General features: G+C 49.4%; 1 protein-coding gene across 4 annotated transcripts in view; it reads right to left on the bottom strand.

The window, feature by feature from the left end:
* Positions 1-18,641, bottom strand: part of SDK1 (sidekick cell adhesion molecule 1) — a 715,898-nt gene that overhangs the window by 467,742 nt on the left and 229,515 nt on the right. The gene's annotated exons all lie outside the window — the stretch shown is intronic.

Below are 18,641 nucleotides of genomic sequence, written 5' to 3'. Positions count from 1 at the left end.
TTGGCATAGACATAAGTTTATTGGATCAATGAACCATCCAACACATTTTTATTGAACATTTAGTTCATGGAATGCACTGTGTCAGCTACAGAGAACACAGAGGAGAAGACAGGACCCCTGGAGGAGCTCATGCATAACTGGGATGTGGAGAACAGGTGTGCAGACATGGAAAGCTAGGTGACCATTCAAGGAAGGTCATGGAGGAGCCTGATGGTTAATTTCATGTGTCACCTTGATGGGGCCAAAGGATGCCCAGACAGCTGGCTAACCGCTGTTTCTGGGTGTGTCTGTGAGGGTCTTTGGGGAAGAGATTAGCAATTGAACCGGCAGACTGAGTAAAGACGGCCCTTCTCACTGTGGGTGGAGGTCATCCAGCCCCTGGAGAGCCTGAACAGAACAAAAAGGAAGAGGAGGGTTGGAATCGTCCCGCGCCCCACCTGACTGCAGAGCTGGGACGCTGATCCTCTGTCCTCTGCACTCCTGGTTCTCAGGCCTTAAGACTCAGACTGGAATCTACACCACAGGCCTGGAGGCTGGCAGACTCTCAAGATACACCACCGGCTCTCCTGGGACTCCAGCCTGCAGATAGCAGAGTGTGGGACGTCTCTGCCTCCATGTTCACATCTCTCTCCTCCTCCTCCTCTTCCGTCTCGGTCTCTGTCTCTGTCTCTCTGTCTCTGCCTCTCCCTCTCCCACTGTTACATCCCATTGGTTCTGTTTCCCTGGAGAGCTCTAATACAAGCAGCAGATGCTGAATATCTCAAGCCCTCTAACCCACCTCTAACCCTCAGTCCTGGCCATCTCCTTCCTCCACTCCATCACTTCTCAGTCTCTGGCATCAGTGTGACTGCTAAATTCTCAACCATCCCTTCTTTCCTAGGTCCAGGAGCAGCATTTGTGTCAGGACTTAGTTGTGTCTGGGCCCACATCACAACCTCACACATGCCCAAGAACCCCCCGGGAGAAGCCCAGCCATGCCCACCACGCCAGTGCCCGGACCTGCGCGCTGTGCCCTGCTGTCCTTCCCTCGACCTCCTTTTCCTCCTACCACACCAGGCAGCTCCGCCGACTGCTTCGCTACAACACCAGCTAACCCTATTCAGACCCTCAATTGCTTAAAAAAAAACAATCTCTTATGGAATCCTTATCACACTGACTCTCACAACTTCTCCGGCACATGCCACCTCTCTGCAGAAGTGGCAGCCTCTCTGCCTCCACTGAGTGCCTTCCCCTTGCCTACACAAACATGAGGAGATCCCCCGTGACATCCAGGTGACAGCAAAGGTGACTCTGTCCTTGGACACCGCAATACAAGTGCCTCTGCCGCCCTCGCCCACGTACTGTGGGAAGTCCAAATCCCTCCTCAGCTTTGCTGCTAGTCCCCGAGAGACAGGTTCTCAAGGTCGCATCAGCGAGGCATACTTGCTCCCGCTCACGGCTACTGGCCCACAGCTGCACCCCCTGCGGTCCATGCTGACCCGGCAGAACTTAGGGCCCCCTCTTTTTTGGTACGACTTAAATTCTTCCTCTCTCTGCTCCATTCTGCCCAAAACATTGGTCCAAAGTGTTTCCATGTGTGGCACAATTCACTGACAGTTAGGACAACAGAGCCGGGGCCCCGCCCTCGCCCTCCCTAAGGACTCTGCACACCTGCCTGTGTTCTACTCTGGGGGCCCCTCTTCCAGACCAGTCCCACCCAATCAGCTCTGCGCTCGTATCTGCATATCCAAAGCCGCCTCCTTGTTTCCTTGAAAACAAAGAGCCTCAAACTCTGTTTCCTTTAGCAGCAAAGAAACTGCACTCTGCTGAAACGGCCGCCTTCCCTCTGACCCCTCTGCCACCAATCTCTGAAGGCAGAAGAGAAAAACAGACTTATTTCCCCGGTAACAAACATTATACCACATCTTTAGAGGCAAGAGCGGCTATAATCTGTTTTGCTTTCAGTTTGCTTTCTTCCCTGTTTAGTCCATCTTACCCCTTCCTCAAGCTGGATGCACCTTCTAGCCACCCGCCCCCACCAGCCTCCCCATCGTAACACCGTCCGAGGCAGCGCCACTGTGCCTCGGCAGTCCTGTCGCTCCCCGGAGGCTGCGTATTTAACAACAGAGGCCTCGAGCCACTCCCTCAAGTGGCCTCGGTGGCTCCACACTCCACTCCTGCTTCTGGGGCCAGTCCTCTCTCTCAAGAGCCCTCCTCCTCTTCCTTTCCGTGCCAAGACATCCTATTCCTTATCTTTTTCTGCTTAACCCCTGCCCCACCATATGCAGGCTACACCACCACCCTTTCACCCCTCGTCTCTGAAAGATCACCCCCAGCCCTCACCTCTGGCTCCGCTACTCCCGGTTCTGAGTCACCTCCTCAGCTGCCAGCTGGGCACGTCCTCTCGGCCTGTTCCCCCTCCTGTCTGGGCTACTGGGAAGCTGGCCATCCCAGGGCTCGGTGCCCCAACCCCGGCACCATCAGACTGTTTCTCAAAGTGAGCCCAGTGCAACCCTGGTCTCAAAAGCTCAGTGAACATGGGATTCTGCCTTTGCTCAGGTCCTCCAGGAAGCAGAGCCTGAGGCAAGGATTAATGCTGCCATTCTGGGGAAGTGCGAGCCAGGGCAGAGGACAGAGAGACCTGAGGCAAGGAAAGATGCAGAGTCATCAGGGTAGTGGTGATGGCACAGACTCAGAGACACATCAGCGCACCTGGTGGATGTGTCCAGGCACGTGCAACTTCTCTGAGAAGTTCTCAGAAGAAAGCATACCTTGGAGCAAACCGCAGAGGGAGAAAGGATGGAAAACTGACCCGCTCTCTCCCAACCCCCATGGTCGAGAGTCGCCTCTGAGAAGCTAAGCGCCCCGGAAGGCCCAGGCTGCATCACCCACCCCTCAGTCGCCCCAGGGAGCACTGCAGCGGGGCCTTTCACCCAAGTCCAGAAGTGGAGCGGGGACTGGCTCAAAGTGGAGTCGGGCGGAAGGGCCAGTGGGGCTGCGGCCGCGGGTTAAACTGGGCCAGCGGCACCTGAGACAGAAGGCGAGGCCAGGGGTCCCACCCCGTCTGTGTCCCACTCAAGTTCTATGCCACGTACGCTTGAAACGGTGCAAAATACAGCCCCTGTCCAGAAAGCCACAGAGCATACTAAAGTCTCTAAGAAGTCTTACAACGAAGACCTATTTATTTCCCAAACCTAATTTCAAGCACAGAACCCTTTTCTTCTCCCAACACCCCAAACCAGGTTCATAAAAACATACTCTGAAAAAATTATTCACAGCAATGTACTTTCCTTGCTGTGCAAACTTTAGCAACGTCTCCATCATCAACCACTTCACGCTGGCACCTGGTTCCTCCCGGGACAGGGAAGGACGGCTGGTCTCTGACCCCAGACCGGGTTCCAGCCTACTTCCTAACAGAGCGCTGGCGTCTAGCCCTCACTCCAACCAGACTGACGCCCAGGGCTCCACAGGCCCCACGTGCTCCTCTGTTGACGTGCTGCTGCCCGGACCTGCTGCCCCAGAGGCCACCTCCTCTGCGCCGCTCCCTCCGACCTTGCAGGTGGCCGTGGTCTTCTCGCCTGTGCCCTCCTCTGCACGCCACACCTCTCAGAGGGCACTGAGGACCCCCCACCTCCTATTTAGTATTTCCCTTTCACACTGTAGAGGCTCAAAGGCCAGCAAATTCATTTCTGTGTCTCAGGGAGAGCCCTACGTGACGGGCCCGCACATAATAGCAGCTCAGTGAACGAATCGGAAGTAAGTGCGACGAACGGGGTAGAAACAACCTGCCGAAGACATAAATACAGACGTGGACGCCAGCGTTTCAGCTCCTCACATGTTTCCAGCAATGGATTGCCGGCTCTCCTCATGTTTTAAACCTGTTTTAAACAGAATCTGATTTCAAGGTAAATAAAATATTCTTTATGAATCAGTCACCTTTAAGAGCAATTTGGCACAAGAAGAGTAAAGTTTCGAAATGGTAGCATAATAAACTGAAAATTTGTTTACTAAGAAAGCAGTTTACTCCCGGAAAGATGGAGACTGTTATTTTAGAGCAAGAACTGCCAAATTTACATACTCTCGGGCATAAATGATAATCCTCATTAGGCTGAGAGCTGTAAACAAGGTCATGCTGATACACGGGCCGCACGGCTGCAGCCAGGGCCTAAATGGAAGGAACAACCCGAGGCTGGGAGAATGTTTACACCAATTTGTCCACAGCCTACAATTTGTTTCTTTATCAAAATGCCTTTTCCCCACGACCCCACCCCCACTGTCACCTTTCGCCTGAGTAACAGCAGCGGGACCCCGGGAACGCGGGTTCCCTCGGGCTCAGGAATCTCTGGGTGTACACCCGCGGCCTATGTGAGACCTTTATCGTCTGCCGCAACCCTCCCACTGTGTGTCCTTCTCTCCGGCACCACACGGCTCCTTGATGATGAAGTCCTTGCCACACACAGGCCACAGAGCTAACTGGGGAGGGAAGCTGGAGCAACAGGAGGGAGGCCAGGCTGGGTAAGCCTGAAGGCCCACCGGAGACCAAAGGGACCCTGCCTCCTTGCCGGCAGAGTCGGCGCGGAGGCTGGACCCGACAGCTCTTGCATAAAGCCCCCCTTTTGGGAAAACTGATAGCCAAAGGGGAAGCTCTAACACACATCCAGGAAAGGGAGGCACAGGAAGAGCAAGGAGCCCCCCTGACCCCCAGCGTGAGGTGCGTCAGAGGAACCCGCTTAGCCCTCAGCCCGTCCTCCCTCTGCCCGTTTCTCTAACAGCTCCAGCGCTCCTCCAGGCAGAACCAGCCAAGGCGTCCGCCTCAGGCCTCTGCGTCGCCTGGGCACACAGAAAGGGAGGAAATCCCACTCTCTGCCCTCAAGCAGCTTATGACAAGGCCGAGGGGCAATGCGACCAAACAAAACTTCATGCAGGCCAGTCTCCTCGTTCGTGACAGAGACTGCTGTCCTCACAGGGCCGCTGCAGGAAGGAAACCTCAGTTCATTTCACTTTAATTTCACTGAACAGACATGGAAAGCTCTGGCACAGGGTTCGATGCAGACAGATTTGGGTAAACAGCAGGAAAATGAAAGACTTCAGGGCGTCACACGGAGGGAGGGAATCCTCCAAGAGGGCCTACTGCACAGAAGGGGCCACCTGAGGCAGAGCCAGGGGAGCATGAAGGAGGCCGCTCCTGCACACAGGGGCCCCAGCAGGGCTGCACGGTGCCCAGGTCCCTCAGCTGGTGACCAGCGGACACCAGGACCCGCTGGCTGGGGACCCGGGGTCGGGCACCCGTCTCCCCTCGTCCGCTTTTCCTTGTGTGTAAGACGGCTCAGATAACAGGACCGGCTGTCGGGTTCCTGGGACTAGAGGAGGATGTGTAGATGAGTGTAAGGAAGGGAAATGTAAAGCTAGGCCGCGGGTGTGCAGGGGGCCTGGGATTCCAGGGGGGGGAGCCCGGACTTAAGAGGCCCAGCGCCGCCAGCTCCAGGGGACGCACGTGTGGCCCTGTCTCTGCGAGGCAGACTGGACACCAGGACTCAAGTCAGGAGGCGGCTGTCAAGGCACCGGGGAAAGTCGGGAAGCCCGTCCGCGGTGTGGAAATGCAAACGGATGCACTCCATGTCTCCCCGTTGCTCAGACGCCCAGCAGCAACCAGGGAAATTAAGGTGCTGGTCCCCAAAGGCAGGCTTAGGCAGCCCCAGCAAACGGCAGCGGGCTTCGGCTTTGCAGAGACTCTGGGTACAATTCAAGGACCCACCTTCCCCCTGAGTCAAGGAAGCATCTGGAACTAAACGTAGACGCTCTAGTTTCCAGGGCAATAAAGAAACGCTACTTCTAGTTCGTGCACGTGGGCTTCCTGCAGACACAACACAGCCACATACAGGACCGTGCGTAACTCACACTGGGGTGAGTGATGTTGCCTCCACTGGAGAAAGCTGGTAAGGCAGTTCACACAGAACAACAAAAACATTCAAGGAAAAAAGGTGTCTGCTGGAGAGCTGATGGCATGGCACCCATGCACGGGATCAGTTCCTTCAAACACCACCGTACTAAGACTTGGGATCTCCAAGTGTCACCACCACCACCTGGCCGCACACCGGGCTTCTCTGCTCAGTCCCCTGAGGAAGAAGCAGGCGGTGTGCAGCGTACCTGCTCCAGATGCCCTGCGCTGGGTCAGAGTCAGACCGGGGTGTCTGGTGTGATCTCAGATGCCTTCACCTGGAGGAGGCCACTGCCTGCTCTGTAAACAATGGTGACCCCAAGGGACCTACCTGGGGGCGAGGGATATGAAAGAGAAGTCTCACTCTACATGATTCATAATGGCCCACGAGAGACCCGAAGCACACCTGATTTGATGGAAAATTCTGTCCAGAGCTGGAGATGATGAGCCGCCTTCTCTAATGACAGCTTTAACTCCGCTCTGAAATGTAAAGTCAGACTCGCGATTTTCCTCATTTTTCCCTTCCTCTTCTCTTTACCTTTGAACACAGTCCAGGTAAATAAACACATTCATAAGAGGAGCGGGCACACTGAATCGCTGCTGACTGGGGTCACACGGGGAGGAGCAGAGCAGAGATGAAAGGCTGCATCTCCTGTTTCTCTTGGCTGTTCATAACCTCACTCTGGAGCCTGCACTTTTACTAAAAAATAAATAATAGATTTGCAGCCTCCTGGTTTGTAACAAGACAAATGCTATTGTGTTTTGGGTTTCAGTGACACCTGACAGACTGGGAAGCTAGTTTTTAACTCACTCCCATAACTTTAAAGAACAAAGAAAGCTTGATGGGGTTGAATGCTATTAATAAGTCGAGCTCCCAAACTTTCTCTAAAGACAGTTATTGCCTCTCCTAAGATGGTCCCTTTGAAGCTCTTACTTAATGGAATTTTATTGTTTATCGCTAAATCTATTTTTCTTGATCTTGAAAAATCAAAAGCCGGCTGAAACCACCATTTATAAGTGGTGGGTTTTTTTCCTCCAGAAAATGTATAGTATTCTTTTAGCCCAAGTAAAAACATTAAATGAGATGTTGATATGGGCTGAATGTTTCCGTCCGCTCTAAAAACAAATCGTATGCTGAAGCCCTACCCGCAGTGTGATGGAATCGGCGTGAGGCCTCTGGGACGTGATCAAGGTCAGACTGAGCCGGGAGTGGGGAGCTCCCATGGTGCGAGGTGTCCTTACAAGAAGAGACACCTGAGAGCCTGCGCTTCTTCTCCTTTCTTGCTTGAGAAGGTGGCCGGCCGTCTGCAGCCATGAAGAGTTCGGTCCCTGGGAACCGAACTGGCCAACACCATGATCTCGGGTTTCCAGGCTCCAGAACTGTGAGAGGTAAATTCCACTTGTTTAAGCCTCCTGGTCTGTCGCACGTTGCGGTGGCAGCCAGAGCCGAACAAGACAAACATCAATGCAGACGAAAGGCTCTGTCCTCCGAAAAGCAAAGGAGACATTCTTTGGGCTCCTCATGAGTGCAAAGCAGTGATCTTTCAAACAACTAGGAAGGAGTTAAAAGCAGCACCTCAGAAAATAATGCCCCTGCGCGCTGAGGTACCAAATAGCTCCAACATGACAGCTCACACTCAGACGTTTTCCTTATGGAAACGTCTGAATTATTTCAGAGAAAGTGCCTTCCACATTATTAATTTGTGAGCCTGATAACTGCTTCTCCTCTTAGTCCTAGAACTCTAACTACTCATCTCAGCAAACTTTCCAACTTTCTTTCATCTTTTATCACGTGTCCCTTTAGCCCTTTGCTTGGTTTAGTCACTGGTTTGCTTCATAACTTTAAGTGAAATGTTTTCCTTCAGATTTTCATGAATCCAGGCCGTACAGTGTTGCACCAACTACTTTAGAAGCTGCTTTAGCTGCGTGCAATGTGTGTGCAGAGGGGATAGTAAGGAGGGGAGGGGATGGTACGAAGGGGAATGGAGGTCATACTCTGCAAATGGTAGGACCCTGCACCCAGCACTGACAAGGGTCAAGGGTGTGGGAAGGAGACTGGGAACCTTCCCGGGTCCATGTACTCCCAGCAGCAAGCATGCTGGCCCCAGTGGTTACCTGAAACCCGGGTTCAGGCGTCAGTTAACAGCAGAAATGGTAATTCACAAACCAGATCAACCCAAGGACCAACAGAGTCTGCTTCAGAAGGACAGCTGAGCCCTCAGTGTGAAGCCAAGTCTACCCACTCATCAGAGTAAACTGTTAGGAATCCTGCAACACACCTATCTGCAGAATGCCAAATCTGCAGAAAATGACACCTAAAATACAGCCTGCCATTAGTAAATATTCAATAAATGCATGTAGAATTAATGAATCTGTCACACACAAAAAAGACAAAACACACAGTGTCTAGGTTTGACCTGATAATATACACTCAGGTTTCTTTTCCTTTCCTTTCCTTTTCTATCTTCTCTCTCTTTCTCTGTTTCTCTCTTTTTTCCCTTCTTAACAAGCACTGGAACAAGAGGTGGAAAATGGAAAGAACTGTGGGGGGCTTCAAGAGTCCTTGGCTGCCTTAGGGAAAAGGAAGAACAGAAATCAGAGTGTTTTGTGGCCACAGCAACCACCAGGCAGCCGGTCCCCAGAAAGCACTTGGTGTTTCAGTTAGCTTTGGTCCTGAGCTAATCACGAAAAGGCGCCCAGCCCTGGGGAGAGGGGCGCTGGACCACTGTTCCTCCTGCTCAAAGGCTGGCCCTGGAAGAAGCGCTCATTCACCAGGTGCTGGGTGGGACTGAAAGCCTCGCGTGGCTGCACCTCTTCCGGGCTGCGCACAGTCAACGCTCCTGCTCTCCAGGGGACAGCTGACCTACTGTTGTCCGGTGACACTGGCTCCCTAATGCCTGTCCCTCCCTGGGCCCGCCCCATTTCCTGTTGCTGAAGAGAATACAGAACCCCAAGACTGGCCCAACGGAGAAGGGCCCTCTGCTCAGCCTTTTCTGACTGTCTACTTAGCCCACTGTCCACGCCCCTGTGGGCTCACATCACTCTTCTGCCCCTCCTGGTTCTCCAGCAGCAACTCCACCAGTCCAAGCCACTCTCCACTCTGAGACCAGAGAAATTTCCCTGAGTATTTAGTCAGATCCCAGTGATACCTGAATTAAGCTACAGCTCCTTCACTGCTCTGGAATGAAACCCAGGCTCCTTCAGCCAAGCTGGGGTCACCGCCCCGGCAGGACCCACCCGGCCGATCCAGGCTGCAGGTACCCGTGCCCGGGGTGCTCTGCCCTCTCCCTCGCTTCCGGGTGGTCATGTGGGGGCCGCCTCTGCTGAAACACAGCCCGCCTCACCTCCTGCTCTCACCAACTCCCAGCCACCTTCCAGCTGAAACACCCCTTCCGGGGCATGCTTCTTCACCACTGTCACACTCACACTGTTTCACCTGCACTTGCCTGAATCCCCCACATAACTAAACGTTCTGGGGGGCAATGGATTGGTCTGACCAGTTCACGGTGAAACCCTCTTTGTGCACCTGGTGCCTGCCCATCACTGACAGGCGCTCCATGAGGGGCCACGGGCTCAATGCTGTCCACCTCCACTGAGCAGAGTTCACAGGAGAGGAACACAGTGGCAGCGTGAGTACAGAAGCCGCCAGGCACTGGGCTCGACACCGTGAGCAACGTGCCCCCCCTTCATAGGTTTGGCTCATTTAATCTGCACTCTTTCTGCACATTCCAGCTTCCACCCCCCACCCCACGCTCAGCCAGTGGTCTTTGCACTTTATTGAACATACAGAGGGAAATTACTGCAGTCCAGCCAGACGTTATGGCGACGCTAAACCCAGGTCTCCGTGTCCATCATGAATGCCACCTCCACAGTCAGCCCTGAGGGTCTAGAGGGTCTAATCCCAAATGGGCTCCACATCCTCTCCACTGAGGGATTTTGCCTAGGACTGTCATCCGTTAAAAGTCTCTTCTTTACGAAAATACATGAAATACCACTAAATGAACTAATATACAGAAACGTCATTTAAATCGGAGCCAGGAGACTAGGAGGGAGAGCTCTGGCGCCCTACTCCTCGACAGCAATCGCAGAAACAACAGGAGGAGACGTACGTTTGCATCCCCAACAGGGAGAACTTTATTACCTTGCTACCCAGCAGGAGGAAGGGAGAATTCCTTCCTGCCCGGCAACAGCCCAGCCAGTGAGAGACTCACGACTCAGCCAGTGGACTTTTTGTTTGTAACAGCCCCTCCCAGCTCCCCTCTTCTCCTCTGTAAACGTTCCTCTCCTTTGTCCTCCAGACCTGCCTGTGGCTCACCCTAGAGCGCATGTCCTGAATTACAGTTCTTTGCTGTTACTGAATAAACCATTCTGCCGGTAAAACAACAGGCTGCTTTGTTGCTTTAGGTCAGCAAGGTCTAGCGAAGTAATAGAAAAAAGCAAGAACGAAAGTCACTTGAAATTAGGAGCTGCTGACTTACTAGTCCACCTACTACCACAGGATTTTGAACACAGTAAGTACCCAGGAAAGGCTTGCTGAACTGAATGAAAAATGCTAGTCACTTCTTGCTATCCGAAAGTTCAGCTTAATGGGTTGAGGGCCCTTTCTCTGATGGTTAGGCATTGGCACTTAGCCAATGAATCCTCGGTACTCAGACGCTCAGTAAGTAGATGTCAAAGACTCTCCTAGGACAGCACGGGAGCTCCTTGGGCAAGAGGAGGGGATAACATGAGAAGAGAGAAAGACTGGTGGCTTTCTGAGGGCTACCCGTTAGCTTAAAAGAAAGACAGCAGATTTAACTCCACATTAAGAAAACAGGTCATTTTACACTTCCTCATAACTCGCGCTAGAACTGCCTGTCCAAGGTAAAAATTTAATCCCGTTCTCTTATTACCAAGAACGCCATGTTCAGTGGGCTCCTCGCATTTCGGAAAGTTGATTATTTAAAAAAGAGGTTTTGATGAGCTAATAACAATTTTCATAAGATATGAACTTGGGAATTCCCTCATAACAAACTCTAGAACAAAAAGCTACTTTGTTAACAAAAAAGACAGCCTGCAGTAACAATAGCACCAAACCAAGATTTTGCAGCTCGGTAGGATAAAGTACCGAAGATGAGTTTATGCCTCTATGTCCAGAGAGAGAGAGAGAGAGAGATGTTCCAGTAATTACATTTAGGTAAATAATCAACTTAAATAATCCAACTCAAAATTAAATTGCATAACATAGAATACTTAATTGGAATTTTTAAAATAAATATTTCAAAGGAAGATTCTAATTCCATTAAATATATATATATATATATGTATATGTGTATATATATGAGAAATATAAAGCATTAGCTCCCTGGGAAAATGTAAAACAAATGAGTGTACTGTAAGTACAAATATCTCAGTACACATTCTGACAGAGAAATTCATACTACAGATGGTAAACATATAAATCACCATAGATTAAAAGAAGCATGCATGAAAAGTTAGCAAGCAAATTGGGATTATAATGAATTCTAAGCATTTCTGTATTGACAAAAATCACCAAACAAAATAAAGAACATTAATCTGTATTGAAATAAAGCACTTTGTGGAGCAAAGCTTGAAATGCCTCTGGGGACCCACTGGTGCAGTAAATTGCACTGCTCTCACAAGCCTGGGCGTGCCATGCTGCGGGACACGGCCAGGCCACTGCCATCTGTGACTGTGACATAAGTTAATGACTGTGTTGTTATAAATAAAAGTATCATTAGAAAACAAGAACTAACCCCAGATAAGATGGAACATGAGAGATCCTCCCCAGAGCGATGGATTAAATGGCAATCCTCACCATCCCAGGAGACACAGAGAGTAGTTTGGGGAAATAGAACCATTAATTAAGTGATACTGAAAAAGAAAAAAAAAAGCAAAAAAAAAAGCATGAAAGAAACAGCCTACGGCTTCTCCCCAACCAAATGGATGAAGTGGAAGCTAGTGCCACAGAGGATGACGAGCCAATGGTTTCTGCCCCCACCTCTCTCAACTGATGGAGCCGTTGTCCATGATTTAGGATTGTGAAGACAAGACAGTGACAGAAGAAAATGATGGTCGCAAGGTCAAAGGCAGAGAAAGACTCTCTGAGCCTCAAGGAGGCAGCATCGAAGGAAGATGCTGGTTTATCACACATAGGACACACCAGGGGACACAGTTCCCATCAAATAGTAAACCAAGTGTCAACTGTATGTCACAAAGAACAGAACAGACCCTAATAAGCTTAAGGTCAAATTCTTCCTCCAAAGTAACAAATTTGTAATGCATGTTGGCAGAGTGAAATTTTTCTTCAGTAAGTGCAAAGCAGAAGCCAATGGTTCTGGGTGCACAGACACCCTGGTCTCTTTATCAAAGGATCACTGAGAACTGCCAGGCCTGAGAGGTCACCCAGGGCGACCTCACGGCCCAGGTAGAGAGAGACCACACTGGGTGCCCGTGGGACTCATCTTAAGGCTTTGTAACGATGCCACTGAGACACTGCTCACTAAGCCACAATGTCCCTCCAATCAAACTTCTCAAAAAACATACCCTCTGGTCCTAGCATCATGGATAGCTATACTTCTTTGAAACAAAGAATTTGCTTTACCCAATGAGCCTTGGGAACCAGGCAACTGGCTAGGATTCCCTTTTCCTGTCGGCTGCTGTATACACAGCATATGGCTAAAACCGGGCACAGCCCCGGCGCATGCCCAGGCTCTGTGTCCTGTCAGCTCACACCCAGTTCTTGCCCAGGGGCCTACTTTTCTTCTTCCTTGTTTTCCTCACTTCTAACTGACACATTTGCTTTTGTACTCTCTGTATCCTTTTCACCAACTTTAAATGCATTTTAGAACTAAACAACATATAAATTTTAAATGAGTAAACAAATACGAAAAACACAAACTCATTCATTTTTCAAGTGGGAAAATTAAGGTCCAAAGAACTGCCAGTAGTAACGTGGTACTAGACAAAACACATGCCGTGCTAAATCTTCGGTAATAAACTGGACAAGTGAAACTAAGAATACATGTTTATTTGCATAGTGAAAAATGATAATAAATCAGCTTGTGATTCCTTGGGGAAAGTATTTTCTATTTTATTAACAACAGAAAATGGATATCTGCTCCTGCGTAGGAGCAAAACTCGCTGGAATGTGAAGGGAGTTTGCAGGGTTCTGGTGACCAGCACTACTCATCACAGGTACTCCAAGATGAGGCCAATTTAGGAAAAAAACATTTCATGTCAGGGAGCCCGCCAAAGGCCACATCCATATGTCACCAAAGGTGGAGTCATAAATTATAAAGCGGGCCCTGTCTGCCAAGGGCCTGCTCTCTGCCACAGACTGCGGGTGCAAATCGCTTCTGAGGCCCTTGGGAACGTGGTAATGAATACCCTTGGGGGACATCCTGAATATTTACCAGAAAGAAGCCCGAAGGATTCCAAGGGGGACGGCCACAATCCACCTCAACAAAAACTCCTCGAATATTAACCATTTTAGGGATCAAAGACGAACCACCCATAGTCAGGAGAATCTGAAACCTAGTGAGGGAAAAAAACATATGCGCCTTGTATACAAGGAAGAGCGAGATGATCGCTGAGACAGAGGCCTTAGAGGGGTATGGAGCGCTAAGAAGGAACACAGTTTCTTCTGGAAAGAAGCTAGGAAACCAGGAAATAAGCTTTCTGATAATGATTTCAGTAGCTTCATAAAATGCGCTGCGCATTTTCCTCTCTACCTTTTTTCGGAGACAACTTGTAAAAGAAATCACCTATACAATTTTCCATAGAGATTTTGGGGAAAAAAGTCTTTCACTACTATTTCCATGATTGGTTTAAGCATATATTGGTCTAACCATGTTCTCTATTTCTTCTCATGACAATTTTGAGATTTTATATTTTTCCTGAAAAGGTATTAATTTTGTTTGTTTCCATCCCTGCCCCGCAAATTTATTTACATTTGTTCCAATGCTGTTTTCATTGGAAATGTTTTTGCTCTGTAGCTGTTTCCCTCATCACCTGCTCATATTTATTCTTTCTTCCTGTTCAGTCTATCAAAGGTCTGTCTTTCAAAGGCCTAGTTTTTTATTTTCTCAACATTCTTTATCATTTATTATTATTTGTTCTGTGTTTTATTGCTTTAGGTACTTGCCTTTATTATTCCCCTCCTTCTGGTTTCCTTGAATTTTGTTTTGTTGTTTTTTTTTTTTAAACCAACTTTTGACTTGAATGTGTGGCTCATTTATTTTTTACCCTTTCTTGTTTACTGACAAAACCCCTTCAAGCACTGCTTGAACTATACCCCACCGTTCTGACATTCAGTGTTTTCACTATCTTTCAATTCTAAATGTATCATTTCATTTTAAAATTTCCTTTTTAATCCAAGGGTTATTTAGAAATGTGTTATTTAATGTGTAACCACAGGGGCTTTTGTTGGTGGGGGTGCTCCCATTTTGTTAGTAACTTCTGACTCCATTGCGCAGCACGGAGAGACCCTAACGTGCATCGCTTTCATCCTTGGGAATCACTGAGGGTCCTTTTTGGCAGAATACATACCTATTCCACATGAGACCCCAAAAGCCACATTCTCCTCCCGCTGAGTGTACAGTTCTAGGCATATTTCTAACAGCGCAAGATTCTTAATTGTGTTGCTCAGGTCTTCTCCGTGTCTGTTTACTTTCTGACTGCAGGATTTATGCTTCTGAGAGCAGTGTGTTAAAAACCTTCAGTACGATCGCTGATTTCTGCTCTCCCTGCAGCGCTGTCCGCTGTTGCTTGGTGTATTTTCGGGCTGTGTGTTAGACACCTGTGTTCTGGTGACTGCACCTTCCCTGTGTTCTTGCTGTTCTCAAGTTCTTTTTATCTCTTTCTAACAATTCCTCTTTTTCCCTTATATTTACTTTAAGTCACTGCTACTTTCTCTTGGATCCTATTTGTGTGGTCTATCTCCTTTCCATCCTTTTATTTTCAACCTTTCTATGCCTCTCTTTTGAAGTATGTTTCATGTAGATAACTCACTTTTGTATCTGGATTTTCCATCCAGCCTGAACGCTTCTCTTTATAATGGACAAGCCAGTAACATTTACCGAAATTACTATCCTAGTGGATTCTGGCCACTTTTTTCACATTTTCCATTTAATGTACTTTCTTTTTGTTTTCTTCCCCATCCCACCCACCTTTCCTATTTTTGATTGGAGAGATCACGTTTTCTTCTGCTAGTTTTCTGTACACACAGTGGCTGCTTTTTCGATCTGTGCTAATGTTCATTTATCTCCACTGTCAAGTCCCTCTGGTTTCCCCTTAACTCAACAATGCAGATAATGCCTAGAATTTTAGCCCTGGGTCATTTTGCCTATAGGGTTTCTCTCTCTCTCCTTTTTATTTATTTGTTGTTTTGGTCCTTGATTTTGGCCCGGCCCACATCGCAAACCAAACCCTGAGTCACCATGCCTTACAGGAATGCCTGTCAAGGAACCTCACACACCAATCATAGTCTTCCACCCAGCCTGGCTAACTCACCTGACCCCAGAAATTAGGCCCCGCCAGCCTCCCGGGGACCCTCCAGCCTCCTCGTCAACCCTGCCCTGTTTCCCTCTTGCTCCGTCTAATGCTCCACAAACCCGCCTCTTGCCCCAGATCCCTCAGCAACGATGCTCCCCGGCTTGTGAGCCACTGTGCTCCCTGAGTCCACGGACTGTCTTCTCTTGAGTAAAGGATCTCAAACTCGCTAGTAAATTATCGTATCATTTCTTGTCCTCTGCAGCACTGCCAGGCTTGCCCAGGGGTGTGCTCCTCCCGACTCCCCTCACCGCTCAGGCTGCCGTGTGCTCGTTACCCTGCGCACCTAAATGCTTCTCCCGATACATCTCAGGGTGGGTCTTCACCCGCAAAGCTTTACAAGGCCTTGAACTGCTGAAGATACTTCCTCGCGTGACAGTTTGGCTGAAAATAAAGCTCAAGGCAGTGGGAAAGGGGAAAGCAGAACTTAGCGTGAATGCGCTTCAGGCCAGTGAGCTGTACGCTGAAACGTGGTGAAAATGGTCGATTCTATGTTACACAGATTTTAGCACAATTAAAAGGAGTAACTAAAAAGTACTCTCCTCCAGACCCTCATGACACCTCTGGTTGCTTCCCCACCGGGGCACAGCCACCTTCTCCCCGGCCACACAAGACGGAGCAGCCTCAGGATCCGCAGGGGAGCCTCGCATTTCCCTGCTAGCTCCCAGTGCCCCGTCACCCCGGGTTTCTGTCCTTCCTCAGAGTCCTGGGACTAGGAAGTCAGCAGTCTAGGCTAGTCTACCATCTTGGCCGGGACTGAGAGCTCACATATCACTTTCTACGTGTAAAACCTAAAGAATGTACCAAAGTATTTTCTCCAATGAGCATGTTTCACCTGAATAAACAGAAAATGTTCCTTTAAAGGTCAGGGTCAAAGCTGATCACGGCAAGCTATTTTTAGAAACTGTACAACAGGGTCAGAAGTCCTGTGAGAGGCTCTGCCTCGTGCTAGGACCGTCTCCCACGAGGGCGCTGTGCAGCTCCCCAGCGTCCAAGTTCCGCTCCCCGGTGATACAGCACTGCGTCCCGTCCCGGACCAACGCTGTAAACGTAGCTGCGGGCTGTTAAGAACCGGAGACCTAAAATATTTATTACGACTGCACAGTTTCTCTGTATTTTCCCCACTGGCATTTTTTGGTTATATTAATCTTTCTCAATCCATTTTAACGAGAAAATGAAAGCAAACGTGAACTTAAAAAGAAACCTTTGAAAAGAGAGTGAAATTCTCATAACTTACAGGTTCCTTATAAAAATATGTTCCACATGCAAGGCCAGCCCTATAATGAATCTTGTTTAAACCCATATTCAGAAAATCTACTTAGCTTGCTTGTTAGAAACAATGCGTTCTGCAAGGAAACACAGGCTCCTTGTAGCTTGGCCTCTGATAACATCTCCTGCTGCTTCAAAATATAAAAGTGTGAAGGCCATGTGTAAACTGTACAGGGAGAAACTGAAGCCATCAAATTCAAATCCACGGGCCCAGTCTTGATTCATAAATGATTTAAATGATTTACTGAGCACTTACTATGTGCCAAGCATTATGCCGGGCCAATAACTACCACTCAGGAAAACAAACACTCGCACACCTCAATGAGTAAGTCTCTGCAGGAGCCGTCTGCCTGGGGGAAGCACAGTCATCACCAGAACGTCGTGCTCCCACAACTTCCAAGTCCCACAGCCATGCTTGGTCTCTGACATGTGGACCCACACCTGAGACACAGGAGTAAATAAGGGAGCGGAAAGGAGACGATGTCTTTCTCTCCTCCCCCAGAAGCTCCCTCCTGATGCCTGAAGACAGCAGCAGCCACCAGGAGGCAGCCTAGAAGTGTCTCGACCCTAAGGCGGCCTGGTGTCCTAAAGGCAGGACGCAGGCTTTGCACTGTGCGGGGGGGGGGGGGGGGGGGTGTGCTAGGGATCTGACCCTGACAAGTGCGAGGGGGAGTTAAGAGGGAGGGTCCTGTAACTCTGGAGACAGATCAGGAGCAATGAAGGTTTCCCAGCATGCCTGCTCTGGAGCAGACACCATCCTCCCCCACCCTCACCATGGTTACGCCCAGGGGCATATTCTGCAGGGGAGGGGGCAGAGGGCGGGAGAGATAACAAACACCTTCAACATGTAAAATATATAGCATTTAGATGTGATAAGTATCAAGAAAAAAATAAAGCGGGGAAGGGGGATACGCTTGGTGGCAGGTGCGAAGTTTTAGACAGGAAGGATGGCACCACAAACGTGACTTCTGAGCAAAGAGCCAAGTGTAGGAGCCAGCCCTCTGGATGTCCGGGGTAAGAGCAGGTCTGACAAATGCAAAGGACTGAAGTAGCAACTCAGGCGCTGGAGGAGCAGGGCGGAGGCCAGAGAGGCGGGAACGGGAAGCCAGGAGGAGTGAGGTCACGGCAAGGGACGAGCGGGGCCCTTCAGGGCCTAGAGAGGTCTCGGCCTTCACTCTGCTTCCACAGGCGGGATGTGCAGAGTGAGACCACGACCTAACCTGCCAAGTGGAGAATGGGCCGGGCGGGGCAGACACAGGGACGCCACTTGGCTGGCTACAACAAAGCCAAGCTGGCCATTTGTGCTTGGCTGTCCTTAGTGTTTTGATTTTGATTTTGTCACCCTGACGCGTTCACAGGCTTCGGTTTTGGTTTGCTTACTTAGTCACCGACATTAGAGCCACCTAGTCTAACAGACTCCTTGTTTGATTAATTTAAGAGATGACGGTGCCAGTCTGGTAGTAGTAGCTGGGGTGGTTCAGAGTGCTCTGATTCAGAACGTGTTCTCAGGGCAGAGCCAGCAGTGATCTCTGATGGAATGGATGCAAACTGTAGGAGAAAGAAACAAGCCTCGACAACCTTTCTGCCCAGCCAGCTGGATGGACAGAGTTGCTGATAACTAAGATGATGAACTGACCGGAAGAGCCAGAAGACATACACCTGAGTGTCATCAGCACACAGGTGGTGCTTACACAGAATGTAATTAACCGGACATCTGTGTCTCTCAGCAGCAAGACAAGTACCCCAGAGACGGGCTTGTCAGGGGTGTTCAGGAGACACACAGAGCATTTTTCAGAAGGATGATATTATTTTATGGTAAATAACATTTAAAATAATTTTTGTGCTTAAACAAACATTCCTAATATGAAGTAGGATTTAAAGTGTGTATGAGCTTTTAAGATAA

The sequence above is a fragment of the Camelus bactrianus genome, chromosome 18, assembly GCF_048773025.1.
Source record: "Camelus bactrianus isolate YW-2024 breed Bactrian camel chromosome 18, ASM4877302v1, whole genome shotgun sequence".
In the NCBI taxonomy this organism is placed as follows: domain Eukaryota; kingdom Metazoa; phylum Chordata; class Mammalia; order Artiodactyla; family Camelidae; genus Camelus; species Camelus bactrianus.
The sequence above is the reverse complement of the archived record's forward strand: the minus strand, read 5'-3'. Positions and strand labels throughout refer to the sequence as shown.